The sequence below is a fragment of the Ornithorhynchus anatinus genome, chromosome 1 (genome assembly GCF_004115215.2).
Source record: "Ornithorhynchus anatinus isolate Pmale09 chromosome 1, mOrnAna1.pri.v4, whole genome shotgun sequence".
NCBI classification, from domain to species: Eukaryota; Metazoa; Chordata; class Mammalia; order Monotremata; family Ornithorhynchidae; genus Ornithorhynchus; species Ornithorhynchus anatinus.
This window is the reverse complement of record NC_041728.1, coordinates 29,256,516-29,263,677: the sequence shown is the minus strand read 5'-3', so window position 1 is coordinate 29,263,677 and position 7,162 is coordinate 29,256,516. Positions and strand designations below refer to the sequence as shown.

Below are 7,162 nucleotides of genomic sequence, written 5' to 3'. Positions count from 1 at the left end.
CTGTGCCTCAGTTCCCTCATCTGTAAAATGGGGATTAAGACTGTGAGCCCCACGTGGGACGACCTGATTCCCCTATGTCTACCCCGGCGCTTAGAACAGTGCTCGGCACATAGTAAGCGCTTAACAAATACCAACATTATTATTATTACAGGGACTCTGTCCAACCTGATTAGCTTGTATCTACCCCAGCGCTTAGAACAGTGTTTGGCGCATAGTAAGCTCATAGCAAATACCGTCCTTATTATTTTTATAACCTTTTCACCGTCCAAGTTCCTGCTTTTTTTTTTTCTTTTTAATTGAGCGAGACAACACAGGAAATCCAGCTAAAAAGGTGCAAACTTAATAAAAGGCCTGCCTGTGTTTCAGAAAGAATCTGTGTGCGTTCTGGCCTAGACTAGGTTCTCTTGGTTAGAACGAACGAGCTGGCTTCCTTTCTCTGGACCTCGGCCCCATCCTCTATTCATTCGATCGCATTTATTGAACGCTTACTGTGTGCAGGGCACTGTACTAAGCTCTTGGTAGCTCGGCCCCTCCACTCTAATCTTTGGTAAGAGGGAGTACTTCTAAATAATGATAATAATAATAATAATGGTGGTATTTGTTAAGCGCTTACTAAGTGCCGAGCACTGTTCTGAGCGCTGGGGTAGACACAGGGGAATCAGGTTGTGCCACGTGGGGCTCACAGACTTCATCCCCATTTTACAAATGAGGTAACTGAGGCACCGAGAAGTTAAGTGACTTGCCCAAAGTCACACAGCTGATAAGTGGCTGAGCCGGGATTCGAACCCATGACCTCTGACTCCAAAGCCCGGGCTCTTTCCACTGAGCCACAAATCAAATCACAATCTCATTAATCCCACCTGTCTTACTCTTCGGTGCCTCCATCTCATTTTTGTGGATGAGGAAACTGAAGCCCAGGGAAAGCAGCGTAGCCCAGAGGAATCAGCCCTGGTCTGGAGGTCAGAGGACCTGGGTTCTAATCCTGCCTCCTGCCACTTGCCTGCTGTGCAACCTTGATGTCGATATTTGTCAAGCGCTTACTCTGTGCAGAGCACTGTTCTAAGCGCTGGGGTAGATACAGGGTCATCAGCTTGTCCCACGTGAGGCTCACAGTCTTCACCCCCATTTTACAGAAGAGGGTACTGAGGCCCAGAGAAGTGAAGTGACTTGCCCACAGTCACCCAGCTGACAAGTGGCAGAGCCGGGATTCGAACCCATGACCTCTGCCCCCAAAGCCCGGGCTCTTTCCACTGAGCCAAGCTGCTTCTCTAGCTCTTGACTTGACTTAAGTGACTTGATCAAGTCACTTCACTTTTCCGAGACTCCATTTCCTCCTCTGTAGTTATGGGGAGTGAATCGTATTTACTGAGCGCTTACTGTGTGCAAAGCCCTGTACTATGCCTTGGGAGAATATAAAATAATAACAGGCACATTCCCCCCCTCACCACCACGACACTCACACACAATGATACCTTTTCTTCCTCCCCTTGAGTCTGTGAACTCTATGCGGGATAGGGGTCACTTCCACCCTGAATGTCTACCTCGGGCTTAGGACGGTACTTAATTATGATATTTAAGCGCTTACTACGCGCCAGATATTGTACTAAGCTCTGGAATGGATAAAAGCAACTCGGGCTAGACCCGGTTCTTCGTCCCACGTGGGGCTCACAGTCTCAATCCCCATTTTACAGGTGAGGGAACTGAGGTACAGAGAAGTTGTGTGTCTCGCACACGGTAAGCGCTTAACAAATCCCCCAATTTGTATTAATTTAGCCAAGATCGCTCGGCGAACGGAGCGGAGTCTCAGTTAGAGCCGAGATCTCCGCACCGCCAGCACATTCCTCTTCCCATTAAGCCCTTCTGCCTTCTCGATAAGCAGAGAGGTTTCTGTTTGAACTGCTTCCCGTCCAACACACTCAGAAATCCCAAGTGGTCCCAAGAATAGAATTTCTTCCCTTCAAGTCAAACTGAGAAATGTGTTTCGTGGAGGTCTTATCCCATGCCAGATCTGAAATACGTTGCCTTCAGCCTATTTGGAATCTTTTTAAATTAAAAAAAAACGCTATTTTCCCCACTCTTCCGAATCTCAAAAATGAGGGAAAGGATTAATAATAATAATACTGTGGGTATTTGTTAAGCGCTTACTATGGGCCGAGCACTGTTCTAAGCGCTGGGGGAGACAGAGGGGAATCAGGTTGTCCCATGTGGGGCTCACAGTCTTAATCCCCATTTTCCAGATGAGGGAACTGAGGCACCGAGGAGTGAAGGGACTTGCCCAAAGTCTCCATGCTGAGGGCACACACCCCGGACTGAAACCGAGCACTGAATCTCAAATCTCCGCTTTAGAGCCGGGACACTTCAACAACTTTGACAGGCTCGGGCCTCTATCCCAGCCAACGAGGTCAAACCTGATGGGTGGGTGTTAAGTGGGTTCTAATCCCTGCTCTGCCACTTGTCTGCTGTGTGACCTTGGGCATGTCACTTAACTTCTCTGTGCCAAAGTTACCTCATCTGTAAAACGGGGATTAATAATAATGTCGGTATCTGTTAAGCGCTTACTATGTGCCGAGCACTCTTCTAAGCGCTGGGTAGATGCAAGATAATCAGGTTGTCCCACGTGGGGCTCACAGTCTTCATCCCCATTTTACAGATGAGGGAACTGAGGCCCAGAGAAGTGAAGTGACTTGCCCACAGTCACACAGCTGACCAAGCCGGAGCTGGGATTAGAACCCACGACCTCTGACTCCCAAGCCCGGGCTCTTTCCACTGAGCCACGCTGCTTAGCTCTACGTGGGACAACTGGATTACGTTGAATCTACCCCAGCACTTAGAATAATGCTTGGCACATAGTAAGTGCTTAACAAATACCATCATCATCATTATTATTATTATTATTATTATCATTATTAAGTCTTTAGGGGTGGGACTCAGCCTGACCGCTCCATCTGGGCTTCTAGAAGCCCTGTCTCTTCTCTTAGCCAACCACCCCTCCTGGACCACCCCCCAACCCACTGCCTCCACTTGGGAAGCAGCGTGGCTCGGTGGAAAGAGCCTGGGCTTCGGAGTCAGAGGTCATGGGTTCGACTCCCGGCTCTGCCACTTGTCAGCTGTGTGACTGTGGGCGAGTCACTTCACTTCTCTGGGCCTCAGTGACCTCATCTGGAAAATGGGGATTAACTGTGAGCCTCACGTTGGACAACCTGATCACCCTGTATCTCCCCCAGCGCTTAGAACGGTGCTCTGCACATAGTAAGGGCTTAACAAATACCAACATTATATTAATGTCTCTCTTCCCCTCTAGACTGTAAGCTAGTTGCGGGCAGAGAATGCATCAGCGTGGCTCAGTGGAAAGAGCCTGGGCTTCGGAGTCAGAGGTCATGGGTTCGACTCCCGGCTCCGCCACTTGTCCGCTGTGTGACTGTGGGCGAGTCACTTAACTTCTCTGTGCCTTAGTTACCTCATCTGTTCATTCAATAGTATTTATTGAGCGCTTACTATGTGCAGAGCACTGTACTAAGCGCTTGGAACGAACAAGTCGGCAACAGACAGAGACGGTCCCTGCCGTTTGACGGGCTTGCGGTCCAATCGGGGGAGTAAAATGGGGATTAAGTGTGAGTCTCATGTGGGACAACCCGATTCCCCTGTATCTCCCCCAGCGCTTAGAAGAGTGCTCTGCCCATAGGAAGCGCTTAACAAATACCAACATTATTATTATTATTATCTATTATATGGTACTCTCCCAAGCCCCTCTCAGGATCGCACCTGGAGGGTTTCCACTACTCTACCGGTCTTGACTATGGGAGGAAGAGTCAAGCAGAGGCATATCCATTCCATTCCTAGCTTGGGCAGGGGCTAGCGAGGGGAAGACACTCTGCTGCAAGTCAAAACCCAACGGTGTTGGGCAGCAGCGGCCTGGGAGAGAGTCAAGGGTGGAGACTCGGGTTTACTGAGCGGAAGGTGGCAAAGGTAAACCACCTCCGGATTTTTACCAAGAAAACTCTCTGGAAACACTAGCGGAATGATCGCAGATGGAGCTGGGGCCTTCTGGGAGAGATGTGTCATTCATTCATTCATTCAATAGTATCTGTTGAGCGCTTACTATGTGCAGAGCTCTGTACTAAGCGCTTGGAACGAACAAGTCGGCAACAGATAGAGACGGTCCCCGCCGTTCGACGGGCTCACGGTCTGATCGGGGGAGACGGACGGACCAGAACGATGGCGGTGAATAGAGTCGAGGGGAAGAACGTCTCGTAAAAAAAATGGCGACTAAATAGAATCGAGGCGATGTACATTTCATTAACAGAATAAATAGGGTAATGAAAATATATACAGTCGAGCGGACGAGTACGGTGCTGAGGGGAGGGGAAGGGAGGGGGGAGGAGCAGAGGGAGATGGGGGGAAGAGAGGGTTAAGCGGCGGAGAGGTGAAGGGGGGGCGGTAGAGGGAGTAGAGGGAGAAGGGGAGCTCAGTCTGGGAAGGCCTCTCGGAGGAGGTGAGTTTTAAGTAGGGTTCTGAAGAGGGGAAGAGAATGAGTTTGGCGGAGGTGAGGAGGGAGGGCGTTCCGGGACCGCGGGAGGACGCGGCCCGGGGGTCGACGGCGGGACGGGCGAGACCGGGGGACGGCGAGGAGGTGGGCGGCGGAGGAGCGGAGCGTGCGGGGCGGGCGGTGGAAAGAGAGAAGGGAGGAGAGGTTAGGAAGGGGCGAGGTGATGTAGAGCCTCGCAGCCTAGAGTGAGGAGTTTTTGTTTGGAGCGGAGGTCGATAGGCAACCACCGGAGGTGTTTCGTCGCTCTGGGTCGGAGGCAACTCAACAGCATAAGACAAGAAAAGCCTCTCCCAAACACTTAGTACAGTGCTTTGCACACAGGAAGCGCTCAGTAAATATGATTGAACGCCTGCCTTCCCACCAGGGCTTCCAGCTGCCCCCTTTCCTCCCTTAGCCACGCCCCGGCTCCCCCCCACCCGTCTCTGCCTCCGCTTACCAATTGTTCTGTTTCCCAGGCCCAACACTTGGCTGTGTGATCTTGGCCAAGTCAATTCACATCTCAGGGCCTCAGTGACCTCATCTGTAAAATGGGGATTAAGGCTGTGAGCCCCATGTGGGATATAGAATGTGTCCGGTCTGTTTACCCCAGTGAGGTGACTTGTTCAAGGTCACGCAGCAGACGAGTGGCGGAGCTGAGATTAGAATCCAGGTCCTCTGACTCTCAGGCCCGGGTTCTTTCCGCTAGACCGGGTCGCTTCTCTGTCGCCATCAATAGCAGGTGGGCTTGAGATGTTTTTCCAGCAGTGGGGATAAGTCGTGCTGAGCCACTAGACTGTCTGGCCTGGCCCTCCCGAAAGGGAGCACTGTGAGTATTAATACCTGTTTACCTGTTTTGAGGCGAGTATATCTATAATTCTATTTATTTGTATTGATGCTATTGATACCTGTTTACTGGTCAGGGAAGCAGCGTGGCTCAGTGGAAAGAGCCCGGGCTTCGGAGTCAGAGGTCGTGGGTTCGACTCCCGGCTCTGCCGCTCGTCAGCTGGGTGACTGTGGGCGAGTCACTTCACTTCTCTGGGCCTCGGTTACCTCATCTGTAAAATGGGGATGAAGACTGTGAGCCCCACGTGGGACCACCTGATTATCTTGCATCTACCCAGCGCTTAGAACAGTGCTCTGCACGTAATAAGCGCTTAACAAATAGCAACATTATTACTTGTTTTGATGTCTGTCACCCCGCTTCTAGACTGTAAGCCTGTTGCGGGTTGATTTACTTATATCTACCCCGGTGCTTAGTACGGTGCCTGGCACATAGTAAGCGCTCAACAGATGCCACAATTATTATAGTCTCTCTTTATTGCTGAACTGCACTTTCCAAGCGCTTAGTACATGCTCTGCACACAGTATGTGCTCGATAAATACGACTGAATAAATGAAGATGACATCTGGATGTTGTGTGGGGCTACCGGTCAGAAGGCAGTTTGACCTGGTGGAAGTAGCCAAGGAGTCAGGGGATCTGGTTCTGCCCTGTGCCAGAAAAGCAGTGTGGCTTAGTGAATAGAGCACGGGCCTAGGAGTCAGAAGGACCTCGGTTCTATTCCTGCTCCGCCGCTTGTCTTCTGTGTGACCTTGGACAAGTCACTGCACTTCCTCTGTACCTCATTTCCCTCATCTGTAAAATGGGGACGAAGACCGTGAGCCCCTCGTGGGGCAGGTACTCTGTCCAGTTTGATTACCTTGTATCTACCCCAGTGCTTAGAATAGTGCCTGAAACAATAAGCTCTTAACAAATACCAGTTATTATTGTGATTATTATATACGCCCACTCTGACTTTTGGCAAGTCTTTAACCGTCGCTGTGCCTCAGTCTCACCTGGAAAATGAATATTCGATACTTGTTCTCCTTCCCACTTAGACTGTGGGAAAAAGACAGTGTCCAAGCTGATTGATTTGTTTCTACCCCAGCGCTGGGCACATAATGAAGACATAATACATACCACAATCACTATTTTTATTATTATTATCATTACTAATATTATCATCATCCTCAACTACAGACCCTGCTGTTCCCTTATCAGTAAATCAATCATCTCCAATCAATCAATTGCATCTATTGAGCACTTACTGTGTGCAGAACACTGTACTAAAAGCTTGGGAGAATACAACACAACAATAAACAGACATATTCCTTGCCCACAACGTACTTACAGTCTAGAGGGGGAGACAGACGTTAGTAGAAATTAATAAATGACAGGTAAGTAAGTACTGTGGGACTGAGGCGAGTAAAGGGTGCAAATCCAAGAGCATCTACACCATTGTTGAGTGAGAGATATCAAGCTCATAACTTGGCATCATCCTCAGTGCTTAGCACACTGTTAATCGGTCAGTCAGTAGTATTTATCTGGTACAGTACAGTAGAGTCGGAAGACATAATCCCTGCCCACAAGGAGCACTAACCGGATAACAGTACGTGTTTCTTTCAGTCGTATTTATTAAATGCTTACTTTGTGCAAAGCACTGTATTAAGTGCTTGGGAGAGTACAATGTAACACCAAACAGACAAATTCCTGCCCACCACGAGTTAAACTCTTACCGTAACCCGAGCATTGCACTAAGCTGTAGGGTAGATATGAGATAATCATCCATTCATTCATTCAATCATATTTATTGAGTGCTT

The 7,162-nt window shown here is 49.4% G+C and overlaps 1 non-coding gene across 1 annotated transcript; it reads left to right on the top strand.

Moving 5' to 3' along the window:
- The first annotated feature begins 3,744 nt into the window (after positions 1-3,744).
- Positions 3,745-3,882, top strand: LOC114817208. The gene has a single exon (XR_003765051.1). It is a non-coding gene; the product is annotated as a small nucleolar RNA SNORA7 (small nucleolar RNA).
- The last annotated feature ends 3,280 nt before the right edge of the window (positions 3,883-7,162 follow it).